At 45.9% G+C, this 22,480-nt stretch overlaps 1 protein-coding gene across 1 annotated transcript in view; it reads right to left on the bottom strand.

The window, feature by feature from the left end:
- The window catches only part of LOC121581341, a 200,333-nt gene that overhangs the window by 139,098 nt on the left and 38,755 nt on the right, over positions 1-22,480 (bottom strand). Inside the window, exon 2 of the mRNA XM_045223699.1 lies at positions 8,512-8,562. The gene's annotated coding sequence lies outside the window, so the exon portion shown is untranslated. The remainder of the gene's footprint in view (positions 1-8,511; positions 8,563-22,480) is intronic.

Raw genomic sequence — 22,480 nt, forward strand, 5'->3', positions numbered from 1 at the left:
ACAGTAGACAGTAGAACACAGAGAGGTCCAGGCAGAGACAGTAGAACACTGAGAGGTACAGGCAGAGACAGTAGAACACTGAGAGGTCCAGGCAGAGACAGTAGACAGTAGAACACTGAGAGGTCCAGGCAGAGACAGTAGAACACTGAGAGGTCCAGGCAGAGACAGTAGAACACTGAGAGGTCCAGGCAGAGACAGTAGACACTGAGAGGTACAGGCAGAGACAGTAGGACACTGAGAGGTCCAGGCAGAGACAGTAGAACACCGAGAGGTCCAGGCAAAGACAGTAGAACACTGAGAGGTCCAGGCAGAGACAGTAGAACACTGAGAGGTACAGGCAGAGACAGTAGAACACTGAGAGGTCCAGGCAGAGACAGTAGAACACTGAGAGGTACAGGCAGAGACAGTAGAACACAGAGGTCCAGGCAGAGACAGTAGAACACAGAGGTCGAGGCAGAGACAGTAGAACATTGAGAGGTACAGGCAGAGACAGTAGAACACAGAGGTCCAGGCAGAGACAGTAGAACACAGAGGTCCAGGCAGAGACAGTAGAACACAGAGGTCCAGGAAGAGACAGTAGAACACAGAGGTCGAGGCAGAGACAGTAGAACATTGAGAGGTACAGGCAGAGACAGTAGAACACAGAGGTCCAGGCAGAGACAGTAGAACACAGAGGTCCAGGCAGAGACAGTAGAACACAGAGGTTTAGGCAGAGACAGTAGAACACTGAGAGGTCCAGGCAGAGACAGTAGAACACTGAGAGGTCCAGGCAGAGACAGTAGAACACTGAGAGGTACAGGCAGAGACAGTAGAACACTGAGAGGTCCATGCAGAGACAGTAGAACACTGAGAGGTTCAGGCAGAGACAGTAGAACACTGAGAGGTCCAGGCAGAGACAGTAGAACACTGAGAGGTTCAGGCAGAGACAGTAGAACACTGAGAGGTCCATGCAGAGACAGTAGAACACTGAGAGGTTCAGGCAGAGACAGTAGAACACTGAGAGGTCCAGGCAGGGACAGTAGAACACTGAGAGGTCCATGCAGAGACAGTAGAACACTGAGAGGTTCAGGCAGAGACAGTAGAACACTGAGAGGTCCAGGCAGAGACAGTAGAACACTGAGAGGTCCAGGCAGAGACAGTAGAACACTGAGAGGTCCAGGCAGAGACAGTAGAACACCGAGAGGTCCAGGCAAAGACAGTAGAACACTGAGATCCAGGAAGAGACAGTAGAACCCTGAGAGGTCCAGGCAGAGACAGTAGAACCCTGAGAGGTCCAGGCAGAGACAGTAGAACACTGAGAGGTCCAGGCAGAGACAGTAGAACACTGAGAGGTCCAGGCAGAGACAGTAGAACATTGAGAGGTCCAGGCAGAGACAGTAGAACACTGAGAGGTCCAGGCAGAGACAGTAGAACACTGAGAGGTCCAGGCAGAGACAGTAGACAGTAGAACACTGAGAGGTACAGGCAGAGACAGTAGAACACAGTAGTCCAGGCAGAGACAGTAGAACACAGAGGTCGAGGCAGAGACAGTAGAACATTGAGAGGTACAGGCAGAGACAGTAGAACACAGAGGTCCAGGCAGAGACAGTAGAACACAGAGGTCCAGGCAGAGACAGTAGAACACAGAGGAACAGGAGGAGACAGTAGAACACTGAGAGGTCCAGGCAGAGACAGTAGAACACTGAGAGGTTCAGGCAGAGAAAGTAGAACACTGAGAGGTCCAGGCAGAGACAGTAGAACACTGAGAGGTCCAGGCAGAGACAGTAGAACACTGAGAGGTCCAGGCAGAGACAGTAGAACACTGAGAGGTTCAGGCAGAGACAGTAGAACACTGAGAGGTCCAGGCAGAGACAGTAGAACACTGAGAGGTCCAGGCAGAGACAGTAGAACACTGAGAGGTCCAGGCAGAGACAGTAGAACACTGAGAGGTTCAGGCAGAGACAGTAGAACACTGAGAGGTACAGGCAGAGACAGTAGGACACTGAGAGGTCCAGGCAGAGACAGTAGAACACCGAGAGGTCCAGGCAAAGACAGTAGAACACTGAGAGGTCCAGGCAGAGACAGTAGAACACTGAGAGGTACAGGCAGAGACAGTAGAACACTGAGAGGTCCAGGCAGAGACAGTAGAACACTGAGAGGTACAGGCAGAGACAGTAGAACACAGAGGTCCAGGCAGAGACAGTAGAACACAGAGTTCGAGGCAGAGACAGTAGAACATTGAGAGGTACAGGCAGAGACAGTAGAACACAGAGGTCCAGGCAGAGACAGTAGAACACAGAGGTCCAGGCAGAGACAGTAGAACACAGAGGTCCAGGAAGAGACAGTAGAACACAGAGGTCGAGGCAGAGACAGTAGAACATTGAGAGGTACAGGCAGAGACAGTAGAACACAGAGGTCCAGGCAGAGACAGTAGAACACAGAGGTCCAGGCAGAGACAGTAGAACACAGAGGTTTAGGCAGAGACAGTAGAACACTGAGAGGTCCAGGCAGAGACAGTAGAACACTGAGAGGTCCAGGCAGAGACAGTAGAACACTGAGAGGTACAGGCAGAGACAGTAGAACACTGAGAGGTCCATGCAGAGACAGTAGAACACTGAGAGGTTCAGGCAGAGACAGTAGAACACTGAGAGGTCCAGGCAGAGACAGTAGAACACTGAGAGGTTCAGGCAGAGACAGTAGAACACTGAGAGGTCCATGCAGAGACAGTAGAACACTGAGAGGTTCAGGCAGAGACAGTAGAACACTGAGAGGTCCAGGCAGAGACAGTAGAACACTGAGAGGTCCATGCAGAGACAGTAGAACACTGAGAGGTTCAGGCAGAGACAGTAGAACACTGAGAGGTCCAGGCAGAGACAGTAGAACACTGAGAGGTCCAGGCAGAGACAGTAGAACACTGAGAGGTCCAGGCAGAGACAGTAGAACACCGAGAGGTCCAGGCAAAGACAGTAGAACACTGAGATCCAGGAAGAGACAGTAGAACCCTGAGAGGTCCAGGCAGAGACAGTAGAACCCTGAGAGGTCCAGGCAGAGACAGTAGAACACTGAGAGGTCCAGGCAGAGACAGTAGAACACTGAGAGGTCCAGCCAGAGACAGTAGAACATTGAGAGGTCCAGGCAGAGACAGTAAAACACTGAGAGGTCCAGGCAGAGACAGTAGAACACTGAGAGGTCCAGTCAGAGACAGTAGACAGTAGAACACTGAGAGGTACAGGCAGAGACAGTAGAACACAGTAGTCCAGGCAGAGACAGTAGAACACAGAGGTCGAGGCAGAGACAGTAGAACATTGAGAGGTACAGGCAGAGACAGTAGAACACAGAGGTCCAGGCAGAGACAGTAGAACACAGAGGTCCAGGCAGAGACAGTAGAACACAGAGGTCCAGGAGTAGACAGTAGAACACTGAGAGGTACAGGCAGAGACAGTAGAACACTGAGAGGTTCAGGCAGAGACAGTAGAACACTGAGAGGTCCAGGCAGAGACAGTAGAACACTGAGAGGTCCAGGCAGAGACAGTAGAACACTGAGAGGTCCAGGCAGAGACAGTAGAACACTGAGAGGTTCAGGCAGAGACAGTAGAACACTGAGAGGTCCAGGCAGAGACAGTAGAACACTGAGAGGTCCAGGCAGAGACAGTAGAACACTGAGAGGTCCAGGCAGAGACAGTAGACAGTAGAACACTGAGAGGTACAGGCAGAGACAGTAGACAGTAGAACACTGAGAGGTACAGGCAGAGACAGTAGAACATTGAGAGGTCCAGGCAGAGACAGTAGAACACTGAGAGGTACAGGCAGAGACAGTAGAACACTGAGAGGTCCAGGCAGAGACAGTAGAACACTGAGAGGTCCAGGCAGAGACAGTAGAACACTGAGAGGTCCAGGCAGAGACAGTAGACAGTAGAACACTGAGAGGTCCAGGCAGAGACAGTAGAACACTGAGAGGTCCAGGCAGAGACAGTAGAACACTGAGAGGTCCAGGCAGAGACAGTAGACAGTAGAACACTGAGAGGTACAGGCAGAGACAGTAGAACATTGAGAGGTCCAGGCAGAGACAGTAGAAAACTGAGAGGTCCAGGTAGAGACAGTAGACAGTAGAACACTGAGAGGTCCAGGCAGAGACAGTAGAACACTGAGAGGTCCAGGCAGAGCCAGTAGAACACTGAGAGGTCCATGCAGAGACAGTAGAACACTGAGAGGTTCAGGCAGAGACAGTAGAACACTGAGAGGTACAGGCAGAGACAGTAGAACACTGAGAGGTCCAGGCAGAGACAGTAGAACACCGAGAGGTCCAAGCAAAGACAGTAGAACACTGATATCCAGGAAGAGACAGTAGAACCCTGAGAGGTCCAGGCAGAGACAGTAGAACCCTGAGAGGTACAGGCAGAGACAGTAGAACACTGAGAGGTCCATGCAGAGACAGTAGAACACTGAGAGGTACAGGCAGAGACAGTAGAACACTGAGAGGTACAGGCAGAGACAGTAGAACACTGAGAGGTCCAGGCAGAGACAGTAGAACCCTGAGAGGTACAGGCAGAGACAGTAGAACCCTGAGAGGTCCAGGCAGAGACAGTAGAACCCTGAGAGGTACAGGCAGAGACAGTAGAACACTGAGAGGTCCAGGCAGAGACAGTAGAACACTGAGAGGTCCAGGCAGAGACAGTAGACAGTAGAACACTGAGAGGTACAGGCAGAGACAGTAGAACATTGAGAGGTCCAGGCAGAGACAGTAGAACACTGAGAGGTCCAGGTAGAGACAGTAGACAGTAGAACACTGAGAGGTCCAGGCAGAGACAGTAGAACACTGAGAGGTCCAGGCAGAGACAGTAGAACACTGAGAGGTCCAATCAGAGACAGTAGAACACTGAGAGGTCCAGGTAGAGACAGTAGAACACTGAGAGGTCCAGGTAGAGACAGTAGAACACTGAGAGGTCCAGGCAGAGACAGTAGAACACTGAGAGGTCCAGGCAGAGACAGTAGAACACTGAGAGGTCCAGGCAGAGACAGTAGAACACTGAGAGGTACAGGTAGAGACAGTAGAACACTGAGAGGTCCAGGCAGAGACAGTAGAACACTGAGAGGTACAGGCAGAGACAGTAGAACACTGAGAGGTCCAGGCAGAGACAGTAGAACACTGAGAGGTCCAGGCAGAGACAGTAGACAGTAGAACACTGAGAGGTACAGGCAGAGACAGTAGACAGTAGAACACTGAGAGGTACAGGCAGAGACAGTAGAACATTGAGAGGTCCAGGCAGAGACAGTAGAACACTGAGAGGTCCAGGCAGAGACAGTAGAACACTGAGAGGTACAGGCAGAGACAGTAGAACACTGAGAGGTACAGGCAGAGACAGTAGAACACTGAGAGGTCCAGGCAGAGACAGTAGAACACTGAGAGGTCCAGGCAGAGACAGTAGAACACTGAGAGGTCCAGGTAGAGACAGTAGAACACTGAGAGGTCCAGGTAGAGACAGTAGAACACTGAGAGGTCCAGGCAGAGACAGTAGAACACTGAGAGGTCCAGGCAGAGACAGTAGAACACTGAGAGGTCCAGGCAGAGACAGTAGAACACTGAGAGGTACAGGTAGAGACAGTAGAACACTGAGAGGTCCAGGCAGAGACAGTAGAACACTGAGAGGTACAGGCAGAGACAGTAGAACACTGAGAGGTCCAGGCAGAGACAGTAGAACACTGAGAGGTCCAGGCAGAGACAGTAGACAGTAGAACACTGAGAGGTACAGGCAGAGACAGTAGACAGTAGAACACTGAGAGGTACAGGCAGAGACAGTAGAACATTGAGAGGTCCAGGCAGAGACAGTAGAACACTGAGAGGTCCAGGCAGAGACAGTAGAACACTGAGAGATACAGGCAGAGACAGTAGAACACTGAGAGGTACAGGCAGAGACAGTAGAACACTGAGAGGTCCAGGCAGAGACAGTAGAACACTGAGAGGTCCAGGCAGAGACAGTAGAACACTGAGAGGTCCAGGCAGAGACAGTAGAACACTGAGAGGTCCAGGCAGAGACAGTAGAACACTGAGAGGTCCAGGCAGAGACAGTAGAACACTGAGAGGTCCAGGCAGAGACAGTAGACAGTAGAACACTGAGAGGTACAGGCAGAGACAGTAGACAGTAGAACACTGAGAGGTACAGGCAGAGACAGTAGAACATTGAGAGGTCCAGGCAGAGACAGTAGAACACTGAGAGGTCCAGGCAGAGACAGTAGAACACTGAGAGGTGCAGGCAGAGACAGTAGAACACTGAGAGGTACAGGCAGAGACAGTAGAACACTGAGAGGTCCAGGCAGAGACAGTAGAACACTGAGAGGTACAGGCAGAGACAGTAGAACACTGAGAGGTCCAGGCAGAGACAGTAGACAGTAGAACACTGAGAGGTACAGGCAGAGACAGTAGACAGTAGAACACTGAGAGTTACAGGCAGAGACAGTAGAACACTGAGAGGTACAGGCAGAGACAGTAGACAGTAGAACCCTGAGAGGTCCAGGCAGCTATCCTGTAACCAGCACTGTCCCCATCTCAGTCCAACCCATGTGTCAGCCCTCAGACAGGTTTCCAGGAAAGCCCAAACAGAAGACAGTAAGACAGGAAAGTCTGGGCTGAGGCAGGCTGAGGCAGGCTGAGGCAGAGTGAGTCAAGCTGAGGCAGGCTGAGGCATGCTGTGGCAGGAGGTACACCATGGTTGCCTCAAGCTTCTAGCTGGGCGGACCCGGTTTCCAGCAGCCAGCAGGGAAACCACTGGTAATGGAGAGATGAACATCATCCTCAAGAAGCCTACTCAGTCAGAACACACAGGGTGAGAGAGTTCTTACTGTGTTCCTTCCAAGGGACACACACACATAACTGTTGTAAGGAAAGTAGGTTAGAAAGGGAACCAGACCCAACATTTTTCAACACATACTCGACTCTCTTCTCTTCCTTCTTCAGGGACTATCTAGATCTCACAGCCCCTTGTCGTTTTTTTCCCCTGTACTTGATACCGGTACCTTTACAGTATGTATTGATGATTGATCTCATCTTTCTCTGCATCGTTACATTGTCCCCCCTTAGTTTGAAGTTGAAATGAGAGAAAGGCCACTAGCTATGTGGGGAGTGGAGACCTTTGTATAGTTGTATAGACCTGGGAACAGGCTGTGTAGCCACACCAGACCTGGGAACAGACTGTATAGCCAGACCAGACCTGGGAACAGGCTGTATAACCAGACCAGACCTGGGAACAGGCTGTATAGCCACACCAGACCTGGGAACAGGCTGTATAACCAGACCTGGGAACAGGCTGTATAGCCACACCAGACCTGGGAACAGGCTGTATAACCAGACCAGACCTGGGAACAGCCTGTATAACCAGACCAGACCTGGGAACAGGCTGTATAACCAGACCTGGACCTGGGAACAGGCTGTATAGCCACACCAGACCTGGGAACAGGCTGTATAACCAGACCAGACCTGGGAACAGGCTGTATAACCAGACCTGGACCTGGGAACAGGCTGTACAGCCACACCAGGCCAAACACGGGGAAATACACACAATACCCTGAGAGAGAAGGAGACAACATTAGAGGCCTTTTAGGTAACATTAGAGACTTTTAAGACAACATTAGAGGCCTTTGAGACAACATTAGAGACTTTGAGACAACATTAGAGGCCTTTGAGACAACATTGGAGGCCTTTGAGACAACATTAGAGACCTTTGATACAACATTAGAGGCCTTTGAGACAACATTAGAGACTTTGAGACAACATTAGAGGCCTTTGAGACAACATTAGAGGCCTTTGAGATAAAATCAGATGTGTTTGAGGCAACATCAGAGGCCTTTGAGACAACATTAGAGTCCTTTGAGACAACATTAGAGGCCTTTGAGACAACATTAGAGACCTTTGAGACAACATTAGAGGCCTTTGAGACAACATTAGAGGCCTTTGAGACAAAATCAGATGTGTTTGAGGCAACATCAGAGGCCTTTGAGACAACATTAGAGGCCTTTGAGACAATATTAGAGACCTTTGAGTCAACATTAGAGGCCTTTGAGACAACATTAGAGGCCTTTGAGACAACATTAGAGGCCTTTGAGACAAAATCAGATGTGTTTGAGGCAACATCAGAGGCCTTTGAGACAACATTAGAGGCCTTTGAGACAACATTAGAGACCTTTGAGACAACATTAGAGGCCTTTGAGACAACATTAGAGGCCTTTGAGACAACATTAGAGACCTTTGAGACAACATTAGAGACCTTTGAGACAACATTAGAGACCTTTGAGACAACATTAGAGACCTTTGAGGTACTGTACTGTCACATTATCATTGCAATCGACTCTGAATGGAGTACCAATATCAAAACAAAAAGGTAAATGTGAGCTCAAAAGCCATACTGGAGGGAGCCCAATGTGTTTCCATCTACCACACTAACATCAGTCTGATCACCTGATGAATGCCCTAGCCTCAACCCCAACGACCATCAGGGTCATTAAAACAAACAGAACAGCAGAGTATTGAGTGTCACTCACCCAGGTTGTGCTCAGTGAACAACAGCTGGTTGATGGTTGTGTTGAAGCTCCCTAGAATAGAAAAGATGACAAATAAATCCATTTGGATCAAATATTTCAGAGATTAAACAAAAAAATCACACTGGTTGAATTCCTTTTGAAAGGGTGTAGAGTTTCTGGTACTGTAGTAGAGTGATGGGTCCTATTATAACAGACCAGAGAGAGAAGGGATGGGCAGGTCCTAATGGTGAGAGGGACTCACTCTTGCATGGGTACTCAGGTAGAGGAGCCACCTGGTAGGCACTACGGAGGAAGCTGGGCTTGGGTCTCTCCTTCTCCCCCTCAACACCCCTGACCCTGACCTCCCGCTCCCTCTCAGTGGCTGGAGCTTTGAGGAACACCTCCAGGTCTGGGTCTCCTAGATCCCCTTTCCTCCCATCCACCGCCTGCCTTTCCTGGGTCTCCGTGTCTGTGTTGGTCCCCTCCTCCTCCTCCTCCTCCGTCGTCTCCTGCTCCAAGACGTCCTGTTCCATCCTCTCCTCTTCCTCACTCTCCTCCTGCTCTTCCCCGCCGGCGTAGCTCCTCCCATCGCTATCAGTCCCAGACGTTTGCGCCACGAGGATGTCGTCAAAGAATTGGTCGTCATTTATGATGTCAGAGGGAGTGGGCGGGATCAGGTTGATGACAGGCGGAGTCAGGAGGCTATCTGTACCTGAGTAGACAGGTGTGTCGAACAGTATTGGGTCCTCCTCTACCTCCATCTTCTCCTCCTGTTCCTCCTTGCTCCCCCTCCCAAGGTCTCCTCCAGGCTGGAGAGGCAGGGAGGCGAGAGGCTTTTTCAGAGCTCTGCAGACGGCTGACCCATAGCTGGCAGATCGACTGACAGTGCAGAACCTCTGGACTAGTGCCCCCTCCTTCACCCCCTCCTCCTCCTCCTCCTCCTCCTCCTCCTCCTCCTCCTCCTCCTCTTCTCCAGTCAGGGTGAAGCTGGGGTTGACCAGCCCCAGAGCCTGACCTACCCTCAGATCCTCCACAGTGATGTAGATAGCACTGGCCTCTCCCTCCTCTGACACCCCCTGGTCCTCCGCCTGCTCCCCCAGACTGGTCCACTCAGGCTGGGTATCCCTCCCTCCGCTCTGCCCTCTCTGGCTCTGGCCTGGTGGCAGGGCCTTGTCTTCACCCCCCACACTGGAGCAGCAGCACAGCAACCTCCTTGTGAGCCGTTGCATGCTCTCCCTCCACGGATGACACCGATGGAGACGGGGCCCGTGCAACCTCTCTGCCTCCATCGCTAATGCCATGTCTTCCCAATCCCAGAAAAGAACGGATGAATCCAGCAGACGGGGGGGGGATCTGATGCTTCCAACATGGACGGATCGTATTTTCACCAACGTTTCCCCATCCACGTCTGCTATGCCTTCCCTGCCAGTCAAATCCCAATAAATCTGCTATCCTAAGACCCTCCGTCTCAGACCATAAGGAGGCTAGTCATATTGGCAAATATCATGTCATTCTTCATTCTTTCATCCGATAAAGCCAATCACTCTGAAACTGCAGTGATGTCTGCCGTGCCAATCCCCCAAAAAAACTGTGCAGTCTTCAGATCCACACTCAGGACAGCCTCAGACAGGTCCGACACCAACCACAATACATATTGGCAAACGTTCTTCATTCTTCACTGTGGTAAAATAGTCTCTTCCCACATCTGCTGGCGCCATGTCATGAGTCTGACAAGCCGAGCGAGACTATTGGTAAACATTTTCCTTCAGTATTCTGTTTCATCCAGAGATAAGCCTTCGTGGTTCCAGGACGGGGGTAAACAACCACCCACAAACCGTCTGGAGAAACTGCACTGTGCTACTGCTCTAACCCTTTGAATAGGCTCTGGTGGCTTCGCACGCCATGCTACCGTGTCCTCTACAGTCTGTGTTGCTTAGCAAGCAGAGAGCGCTATTCATGTTGCTGCTCTGGGTCAGAGGAACACTTCAAAATGAATAATACGTGTCCCAAATGCCACCCTATTCTCGATATAATACACTACTCTTGACCAGGCCTATGGTCAAAAGTAGTGCACTACAAAGTGAATAAAGGTGCCATTTGGGAAGCAGATTTGTATTAAAGGCCTTTCATATGGAAAGCAGGGTCTCTTGTTCAGATACAGCTCTGCTTTGAAAAGGGCCACACAGTGACAGCGATAACTGGAGGAAAGGAATACAATCTTAACACGCCACTAGTCTTTGACCGTATCGAACAGGACACGTGGTTTTGGTGAACAAAGACAATGTCAGAATCACTACACATACACGGAGGAGTGGAATTACAATTTGGTGTGTGTTAGCGTGACTGTGCGTAATCCCTATATGTACTAAGTCAGTGTCCTCCCCACCTTCGGAGGGCCTGTTGAGGCCCAGTGCTTTGAAGCAGGCGTGTACCCAGGCCAGAGGATGCAGGCTCACACCCACCCACAGGGCCAGCAAGCGGATGCATGGCTCACACACACCACCCCTATGGCATCAGATGGCACGCCTTTCACGCCACAGGCCCAGTCCTGTTGTCAGACGGGTGGGAAGTGAATAAAACCATGCCCCCAGCAACACCACCCAAATTATTGGATTAACAGAGAATGGTTTTCCCAACCAGTTATTTTGTTCTGTGAGTTTTATTGAGGTTGTTTCTCAAAAATACTCATGACTCATATTGTCAGTTATTCATGATTATGACTTACAGGAGAGTGGGGTAAGTTGAGCCAAACCTTGTTTCTTGGAAATCATAATATTTTAACCAAATATTTAGGAAGAGGTCAACATTTCATGGAGTCTGTAAAGTGGTAAGCAAGTGAGGTACAAAAAAACTGATTTGCACCATAAAGTAGATAATTTAAAGATTGTTCTATACATCAGTTGGGGTCTCTATAAGCTTCAATATGAAATCATGAATCTAGCACATACGTACACCCTTGTAGCTGATTAGGCTAAAATAGTCAACACGTTTGCCTTGGGTTAAGTTGAGCCAATGGCCATGAGGTAAGTTGACCCAATGGTTGAGCCAATGGCCATGGGGTAAGTTGACCCAATGGTTGAGCCAATGGCCATGAGGTAAGTTGACCCAATGGTTGAGCCAATGGCCATGAGGTAAGTTGATCCAATGGTTGAGCCAATGGCCATGGGGTAAGCTGACCCAGTGGTTGAGCCAATGGCAAGTTGAGCCAATGAAAGTGTTTTCTTCCCAGGTGTAATGCAAAGCATTACCTCTGGTCTTTTGTAGTTCAGTTGGTAGAGCATGGCACTTGCAACGCCAGGGTAGTGGGTTTGATTCCCGGGACCACCCATACGTAAAAGTCTGCAGGCGTTACTGTAAGTTGCTTTGGATAAAAGCTTCTGCTAAAAGGCATATGAGGTAACAACAGGGACTATGTTAAAAGTGTAGAAAAAGTGCAAAGTGTTTGTTAGGTTCTTGTGTTAAAATACGTTTCAAATGATTAAAATATTATTATTTTTTTAAAGTGATTGTGTTGAATTGTGTTTGGGAAATAAAGATAGACAGATAGACATAGTTTTAAAAAGGTAGTGGTAATATTTCATTCAGTACAGAAATGTAACTTAACCCTGTCCTGTGGCTCATCTTACCCCAACTCTTCGTAAGTTGTGCCAAGAGACCACTTGTTTTGGACAAGCTATGTTTTCAAAACAGTAATGTTTACATGAATTCTGATTATTTCCAGGGAAACACAACATCCTGAAGTATATCTAGAATCTTCGTTAGAAAGAATACTGTACACTGAGTGGACAAAACATTAAGAACACCTGCTCTTTCCATGACACAGACTGACCAGGTGAATCCAGGTGAAAGCTATGGTCCCTTATCGATGTCACTTGTTAAATTCACTTCAATCAGTATAGATGAAGGGGAGGAGACAGGTTAAAGAAGGATATTTAAGCCTTGAGTCAATTGAGATATGGATTGTGTATGTGTGCCAATCAGAGGGTGAATGGGCAAGACAATATATTTAAATGTCTTTGAACGGGGTATGGTAGAAGGCTAAGTGTCAGGCGCACTGGTTTGTGTCAATGAATTGCAACGCTGCTGGGTTTTTCATGCTCAACAGTTTCCCGTGTGTATCAAGAATGGTCCATCACCCAAAGGACATCCAGCCAGAGTCAACATGGGGCCAGCATCCCTGTGGAACTCTTTCGACACCTTGTGGAGGCCATGCCCCGACAAGTTGAGGCTGTTCTGAGGGCAAAGGGCGGTGCAACTCAATGTTCGGAAGGTGTTCCTAATGTTTTGTACTCTCAGTGTATTTCCCTTGATGGGAGGGATGCTGAATGTAAAAAAAAATCTCAACTTACCCCACTCTCCCCTACTATCACAATGTGTCTATGCACCAGTCAACTGGATGGCTTTACAGGAAATATGTCTTCTACCTTTTTATTGTTCTGGGAGTTTATTGGTTCTCAAGAAGACAGAAGACTCATATCCTCAGTCATCATGACTAAGTTACTATCACAATGCATAATGTCCATACACAACCCAACTGGACAGCTATTTCCCCTGTCATAATGTCCATACACAACCCAACTGGACAGCTATTTCCCCTGTCATAATGTCCACACACCACCCAACTGGACAGCTATTTCCCCTGTCATAATGTCCACACACAACCCAACTGGACAGCTATTTCCCCTGTCATAATGTCCACACACCACCCAACTGGACAGCTATTTCCCCTGTCATAATGTCCATACACAACCCAACTGGACAGCTATTTTCCCTGTCATAATGTCCATACACCACCCAACTGAACAGCTATTTCCCCTATTGATATTTTGCTCTATAATGTATTTGTGACGTTGATTAGTTAGAAGACTGAAGACTCATATCGTTAATCATGCCTAAGTTACTATCACAATGTCATATCGCCTGGTGAAAGGTGCAGTTACAAGTGACATATTTCAAGGAAGAATTATCTTCGGAGCCGGAGGACAATACATCTAATGTAAACTACACAAAACAATGAAGCTTACAATTTACAGTGATCCATTATTCCACACTAATGCATGCAGTTCAGACCTCTTTCCATCAGTGTTGAGGTGGATTTACGTCATGATATTGATTCCTTGGCCATAAAAGTTATTTTATGTATCTTTCTTTGGTCATAAAAGTTAGAGCATATATATACACTGCTCAAAAAAATAAAGGGAACACTAAAATAACACATCCTAGATCTGAATGAATGAAATAATCTTATTAAATACTTTTTTCTTTACATAGTTGAATGTGCTGACAACAAAATCACACAAAAATGATCAATGGAAATCAAATTTATCAGCCCATGGAGGTCTGGATTTGGAGTCACACTCAAAATTAAAATGGAAAACCACACTACAGGCTGATCCAACTTTGATGTAATGTCCTTAAAATAAGTCAAAATGAGGCTCAGTAGTGTGTGTGGCCTCCACGTGCCTGTATGACCTCCCTACAACGCCTGGGCATGCTCCTGATGAGGTGGCGGATGGTCTCCTGAGGGATCTCCTCCCAGACCTGAACTAAAGCATCTGCCAACTCCTGGACAGTCTGTGGTGCAACGTGGCGTTGGTGGATGGAGCAAGACATGATGTCCCAGATGTGCTCAATTGGATTCAGGTCTGGGGAACGGGCGGTTCATAGCATCAATGCCTTCCTCTTGCAGGAACTGCTGACACACTCCAGCCACATGAGGTCTAGCATTGTCTTGCATTAGGAGGAACCCAGGGCCAACCGCACCAGCATATGGTCTCACAAGGGGTCTGAGGATCTCATCTCGGTACCTAATGGCAGTCAGGCTACCTCTGGCGAGCACATGGAGGGCTGTGCGGCCCCCCAAAGAAATGCCACCCCACACCATGACTGACCCATCGCCAAACCGGTCATGCTGGAGGATGTTGCAGGCAGCAGAACGTTCTCCACGGGCGTCTCCAGACTCTGTCACGTCTGTCACATGTGCTCAGTGTGAACCTGCTTTCATCTGTGAAGAGCACAGGGCGCCAGTGGCGAATTTGCCAATCTTGGTGTTCTCTGGCAAATGCCAAACGTCCTGCACGGTGTTGGGCTGTAAGCACAACCCCCACCTGTGGACGTCGGGCCCTCATACCACCCTCATGGAGTCTGTTTCTGACCGTTTGAGCAGACACATGCACATTTGTGGCCTGCTGGATGTCATTTTGCAGGGCTCTGGCAGTGCTCCTCCTGCTCCTCCTTGCACAAAGGCGGAGGTAGCAGTCCTGCTGCTGGGTTGTTGCCCTCCTACGGCCTCCTCCACGTCTCCTGATGTACTGGCCTGTCTCCTGGTAGCGCCTCCATGCTCTGGACACTACGCTGACAGACAAAGCAAACCTTCTTGCCACAGCTCGCATTGATGTGCCATCATGGATGAGCTGCACTACCTGAGCCACTTGTGTGGGTTGTAGACTCCGTCTCATGCTACCACTAGAGTGAAAGCACCGCCAGCATTCAAAAGTGACCAAAACATCAGCCAGGAAGCATAGGAACTGAGAAGTGGTCTGTGGTCACCACCTGCAAAACCAGTCCTTTATTGGGGGTGTCTTGCTAATTGCCTATAATTTCCATCTGTTGTCTATCCATTTGCACAACAGCATGTGAAATGTATTGTCAATCAGTGTTGCTTCCTAAGTGGACAGTTTGATTTCACAGAAGTGTGATTGACTTGGAGTTACATTGTGTTGTTTAAGTGTTCCCTTTATTTTTTTTGAGCAGTGTATATTTTATCCAAGTATGTTTTGAAGCATAAACCCTTTGTATTTCAATTAACATTTACAACCAAATGTGTCTTAATTGCTAAGCTTTGCAAAGCTTATTGAAAAGCTCAATGGGAAACGGACTATTCTTACCCACATAAAAGTTGACCCACCATAACACTGTTCTTTAAAATAATTTTTTTTTTTTTTTGTTAGTGATTCTAGTTACTTTCGTAGATGTGTTTTTGCTGACATCAGCAGTAGCATAATGTCCTACACTATTTAGGTAGCTGAGGAGAGGGGACTCCTTCTGCAGGGGTGGTGGTTGTGGTGATGGTGGAGGTGGTGGTGATGGTGGAGGTGGTGGTGGAGGTGGAGGTGGTGGTGATGGTGGTGGAGGTGGTGGTGCTGGTTGTGATGGTGGTGGAGGTGGTGGTGATGGTGGAGGTGGTGGTGGAGGTGGAGGTGGAGGTGGTGGTGGAGGTGGACGTGGTGGTGATGGTGGTGGAGGTGGAGGTGGTAGTGGTGAAGGTGGTGGTGGTGGAGGTGAAGGTAGTGGAGGTGGTGGAGGGCATGAGGAGAGAAGACTTACTAGGAACAAAGCAAGAAAGTACTTAATTAGTCAATACAAAGACACTAAATGTAATTCTATAAGTAAGTAAGTAAGTAAGAAGGTCGGTAGAACTAAGTACCCGGTAATAACTATATCAACATATTGATACTTAGTCCCACCAGTCTCTTTCAAAGTAATACCTAAGAAACACCAATGCACATCCCATAGGTGGGCCTGGCTCCCCAGTGGGTGGGCCTATGCCCTCCCAGGCCCACCTATGGGATGTGCCCCTTCCCAGTCATGTGAAATCCATAGATTAGGGCCTAATGAATGTATTTCAATTGACTGATTTCCTCATATGAACTGTAAAATCTTTAAAATTGTTGCATGTTCAGTAATACATTGTATCTGCGTGGAAACAGACACAACTTGATTTTACAGCCTTGTTACTACAAACATACAGGTAACTAAATGTAAACAGAAACAACAGGAGAGAATATCAACATCAACACAAAAGGATGACATGAAGGTCTTTCAGAATGAGTTTTTCAGCTTTGCCAATAGTGTGCAAAGCTGTCATCAAGGCAAAGGGTGGCTACTTTGAAGAATCTCAAATATAAACTATATTTTGATTTGTTGAACACTTTTTTGGGGTTACTACATGATTCCATATGTGTTATTTCATAGTTTTGATAAAAATAAAGAAAAACCCTTGAATGAGTAGGTGTGTGTTAGTGTAGATGGAGGAGGCTTAATCAAGCTAGTTGTCTTGACTATGTTATTGTCCTTCTCCAAAAGTTTTTTAAAGTATTGACAGGGGACAGAATGCGATCGGACCACCATCTAATTCGATCTGTTCTTAACTAAGAAGAAAATACGTTAAAACTGACTTTTTCCTACATAACATAGTTACAGCAGATCCCCTTATTGTAATGGACCCGTTTAAATGTGCCTTCAGAGGCCATGCAATTCAATACTCATGTTTAAAACAAAAACGATTTAGGTCCAAAGAGTCCATATTAACAAAGGAAATAGAGGGACTAACAGTACAGATAGATGGCAATAAAAACTGTACCATAGAGGCTCAGAATAAGTTAGAGGAAAAACTAAAAGAAATGGAGGAACTTATTCAAGAATGATCAAGTGTAATATATTACAAAAATAAAGCAGCTTGATGGACATTTTTGAAAAATTCACCAAATTATTTTTGAATCTTCAAAATAGAAATGTTACCAAAAATAATTTACAGAAACTCATTATCAATGATGAATCATACATGATTCACTGATTGATTTCTTGAAAGAAGAAGCAAAATATTTTAAGCGTATGTTCTCTTTTCAGTCTCCTCCCTCTCCACTGAATGATTTTAACTGTTAGGACTTTTTTCCTAATAATAGTATAAAATTAACAACAGTACAGAAAGACTCATGTGAAGGCCAAATTACAGAGGAGGAACTTCTTGATGCTATTAAATCTTTTCAGTCCAGAAAAACTCCAGGGCTTGATGGCATTCAAGTAGAGGTATACCAAACTTTTTTTGATGGAATAAAATATCCATTATTATGTAACTACTCCTATACACATAATAGACTATCAGATACTCAGCAAGATGGTCTGATTTCAAAATTACTGAAACAGCACCCAGGTGGTAAATATAAAGATCCAGTCCACTAAAAAAACAAAAAAAAAACTGGAGGCCCCTTACACTTCAATATTGTGATGCATAAATCCTGGCAAAATTTTACCGGATGTTATTCATCCTGATCAGACAGGCTTTTTACATTGGAAATAATATAAGACAATTACTTGAGACAATAGAACACTGAAAAATCTGGGAAACCAGGCCTGGTATTCATAGCAGATTTTGAAAAAGCCATTGATAAAGTATGACTAGATTTTATATATAAATGCCTGGACTATTTGAATGTTGGTGAATCTCTTATACAAATGGCTTAAATAAGGTTGTCCACTGTCTCATTTACCTTTAAGTCATTTAGCAGACGCTCTTATCCAGAGGGACTTACAGTATTGAGTCCATACATTTTCATACTTTTTTCATACTGGTCCCCCTTGGGAATCGAACCCACAACCAAGAGTGTTCAAGAGTGTCCATGCTCTATCAACTGAGCTACATGGGATATTTGTACGGCCATTGAAATGTTGGCTATTAAAATCAGATCCAACTATAATATCAAGGGGTTAGAAATCCAGGGCTTAAAAAACAAGTGTCAATGCATGCCGACGACTCTAGTTTTCTATTAAATCCATCATCTGGATCCCTGTGCAATCTCATTGAGGATCTAGATCACTTCTAGCCTCTCTGGACTAAAACCTAATTATGATAATTGTGCCATATTAAATATTGAATATATAAAATACAACACTTTTACATTACCTATGAAATGGTTTGATGGTGAAGCAGACACACTTGGTATTCATATCCCTAAAGAAAGAAATAAACTCACTACAACACATTTCAATAAAAAGTTAGCAAAAATAGACATGATCTTGCATCCATGTAGAGGTAAATATCTATTTGTGGTCAAATTAGATTACTTTTTTAGTCATATTACAGTTAATGTATTTACTTATGTCACTGCCTACTCCAGACGATTTGTTTTTGAAATTCTATGAGCTAAAAAATATTTCACTTTATTTGGAACGGTAAACCAGACTAAATTAAATGTACATATTTATAAAATTAATATGAGTTTGGGTGGCTAAAATGATTAAATATTAAACCATTAAACCTCTCTCTAAAAGCTTTAGTCATACAAAAGTTAAACTTAAATGCAAACTTTTCATCATTTAGTATAATTTGCATACAACCAAAATATTGGTTGTTATATTTGATCTGGCTTTTCAGGAGGATAACGTTGAAATTGTAACCAGCTTTGTATTGCTTGTTTTAGAAAAGGTGATACTTTGAACAAGGAATCATTTTCAATTAACCGGAAATGAGATTTTGTAATCTGGAAAAGGAAAAATGCCATTTTTGAACAGCGGTTGAGCCATTCTTACTAATCTGCTGGGGAACTAAACATTATTAATGGAAAAACTAAAAACTAAATGTATTATCTTCACTGATTACATTAAGAATGGTGAAGTTATGTCACACATACAGTTATTTACATTTACATTTTAGTCATTTAGCAGACGCTCTTATCCAGAGCGACTTACAGGAGCAATTAGGGTTAAGTGCCTTGCTCAAGAGCACATCGATAGATTTTTCACCTAGTCGGCTCGGAGATTAGAACCAGCGACCTTTCAGTTACTGGCACAACGCTCTTAACCACTAAGCTACCTGCCGCCCCAAAAACCATATATGGGAATGTTTGCTCTATCCAAAGTTATAACCAAAATGAAACCGCAGAAATGGAGGAGTAAAAAGGGGAGAAAGTTTGTCTTAAAAATCTAAATGTATGGCCGATATTTTTTTCTCAGACAAATATAGCAATTTCATTTGAGGACCAAAATGTTGACAGCTGCACCATATGTTGCAAAATAGCTGGGATTAGGTTTTCGATGTTTCGATTCCATGGCACATGGTTTATGAACTGACACACAAAACAACACTCGATTTCAAAAACTTCAAGTTTTTCAATTTAAATCATTCTACAACATTCTGGCCACCAACAGAATGTTATATATGCAGTGCATTCGGAAAGTATTCAGACCCCTTTACTTTTTCCCCATTTTGTTACGTTACAGCCTTATTATAAAATTGATTAAATTGTCCCCCCCTCCCTCAATCTACACACGATACCCCATAACGACAAAGCAAAAACAGTTTTTTAGAAATGTTAACAAATATTATTATTTTTTACTGAAATATCACATTTTCATAAGTATCCAGTCATTTTACTCAGTACTTTGTTGAAGCACCTTTGGCAGCAATTACAGCCTCAAGTCTTCTTGGGTATGATGCTACAAGCCTGGCACACCTGTATTTGGGGAGTTTCCCCCATTCTTCTCTGCATATCCTCTCAAGCTCTGTCAGGTTGGATGGGGAGCGTCGCTACGCAGCTATTTTCAGGTCTGTCTGGAGATGTTCGATCGGGTTCAAGTCCAGGCTCTGGCTGGGCCACTCAAGGACATTCAGAGACTTGTCCCGAAGCCACTCCTGCGTTGTCTTGGCTGTGTGCTTAGGGTCGTTGTCCTGTTGGAAGGTGAACCTTCGCCCCAGTCTGAGGTCCTGAGCGCTCTGGAGAAGGTTTTCATCAAGGATCTCTCTGTACTTTGCTCCATTCATCTTTCCTGACTAGTCTCCCAGTCCCTGCGGCTGAAAAACATCCCAACAGCATGATGCTGCCACCACCATGCTTCACCGTATTGATGGTGCCAGGTTTCTTCCAGACGTGACGCTTGGCATTCACGCCAGAGAGTTCAATCTTGATTTCATCAGACCAGAGAATATTGTTTCTCATGGTCTGAGAGTCCTTTAGGTGCCTTTTGGCAAACTCCAAGTGGGCTGTCATGTGCCTTTTACTGAGGAGTGGCTTCTGTCTGGCCACTCTACCACAAAGGCCTGATTGGTGGAGTGCTGCAGAGATGGTTGTCCTTCTGGAAGATTATCCCATCTCCACAGAGGAACTCTGGAGCTCTGTCAGAGTGACCATCGGGTTCTTGGTCACCTCCCTGACCAAGGCCCTTCTCCCCCAGCTCTAGGAAGAGTCTTGGTGGTTCCAAACTTCTTCCATTTAATGATGGAGGCCTTCCCCAGATCTGTGCCTCGACACAATCCTGTCTCAGAGCTCTACGGACAATTCCTTTGACCTCATGGCTTGGTTTTGGCTCTGACATGCACTGTCAACTGTGGGACCTTATATAGACAGGTGTGTGCCTTTCCAAATCATGTCCAATCAATTGAATTTACCACAGGTGGACTCCAATCAAGTTGTAGAAACATCTCAAGGATGATCAATGGAAACAGGATGCACCTGAGCTCAATTTCGTGTCTCATAGCAAAGGGTCTGAATACTTATGTCAATAAGGTATCTGTTTTTTATTTTAAATACATTTGCAAAAAATTTGTCATTATGGGTTATTGTGTGTAGATTGATGAGGATTTGTTTTATTTAATCCATTTTAGAATAAGGCTGTAATGTAACAAAATGTGGAAAAAGTCAAGGGGTCTGAATACTTTCCGAATGCACCGTAACACTGGTGTTAACCCCACTAGAATCAACAGATATAACACTGGTGTTAACCCCACTAGAATCAACACTGAGATATAACACTTACAACACTTTTTATCACTACACTGAGATTTTAACACCTGCAAATTTGCTGTGTAGACTGTGAGTCTGTAGCAGAGTGGGGGGGGGGAAATAATTCTAAGCTGGATCATTTTACCTCCGAGCTGAACAGAACAAGAAGCTCAAAGGCCCTCAGCTCTGTTACCTTTCCGAGATCTGCACTGTAACAGCGGTGAGAGAGAGAGAGAGAGAGAGAGAGAGAGAGAGAGAGAGAGAGAGAGAGAGAGAGAGAGACAGAGGCAGAGGCAGAGGCAGAGAGAGAGAGAGAGAGAGAGAGAGAGAGAGAGAGAGAGAGAGAGGCAGAGGCAGAGGCAGAGAGAGAGAGAGAGAGAGAGAGAGAGAGAGAGAGCGAGAGAGAGAGAGAGAGAGAGAGAGAGAGAGAGAGAGAGAGAGAGAGAGAGAGAGAGGGAGAGAGAGAGAGGGGGAGAGAGAGAGGGCGAGAGAGACAGAGAGAGAGAGAGAAAGAGAGAGAGAGAGAGAGAGAGAGAGAGAGAGAGAGAGAGAGAGAGAGAGAGAGAGAGAGAGAGAGAGAGAGAGAGAGAGAGAGAGAGAGCAGGGCATAGAAACAAGGGTAGACTCAACCTCAGCTAAAAGCAGTCATAAATGCTAAAAGTAACCACAGCACGTTTTTCACAGTGAACAGGAAGATATTCTGTACTATGTCTTCTTGTTGTGTCAGTTTTAGACCGTGTGCTTTTTTTAAGGAACAATGTGTTCAATAGTCTGTGGCGTCATACAAAGTTAAACGTCTGTATATTTGTCACCACAGTGAGGCAGTGGAGAGTAGAGAAAACGGGAGTCTCCACTCCAATGACTGATTCGTCTGGTATGTGAGAGTTTGGAAACCACACTAGTGCTTTTCATTTACACCAGGGGAGACAGACTCTGGATGATATCTTGATCTGGTATTTGCAAGAATATCAATTTTCAACTATAATCCTTTTTTTTACATGATCTTTAAAGACACACATGCCATGATGTTCAACCACACATGCTATGATGTTCAAACACACAGGCTATGATGTCTGAACAGGTTTTTTCTAAAAGTGGAAGGAAAAATATCAACGATGTGAAGATGATAAAGGTTTCATCATTTTTCTTTCTTTCTTTTAGTATTTTTATTTATCATTTGAACGGTTTTCAATATTCAAATCTAAAGACATTCTGAGAAACAGAATCCCTTCCTATTCATGATAAATGTTGTAACATGCAGTAAGTGACAGAAAGCAGTTAGACACAGACTGGAAGAGTCCCACTGGTATCTCTGGTCGTTCCATTCTCATTAAGATGAAGCCACTAAGCTCAGCACTGGGAGAGACAGGATATTCACTGGTATCTCTGGTCTTTCCATTCTCATTAAGATGAAGCCACTAACTCAGCACTGGAAGAGACAGGATATTCACTGGTATCTCTGGTCGTTCCATTCTCATTAAGATGAAGCCACT

The sequence above is a fragment of the Coregonus clupeaformis genome, chromosome 1, assembly GCF_020615455.1.
Source record: "Coregonus clupeaformis isolate EN_2021a chromosome 1, ASM2061545v1, whole genome shotgun sequence".
Classification (NCBI taxonomy): Eukaryota; Metazoa; Chordata; class Actinopteri; order Salmoniformes; family Salmonidae; genus Coregonus; species Coregonus clupeaformis.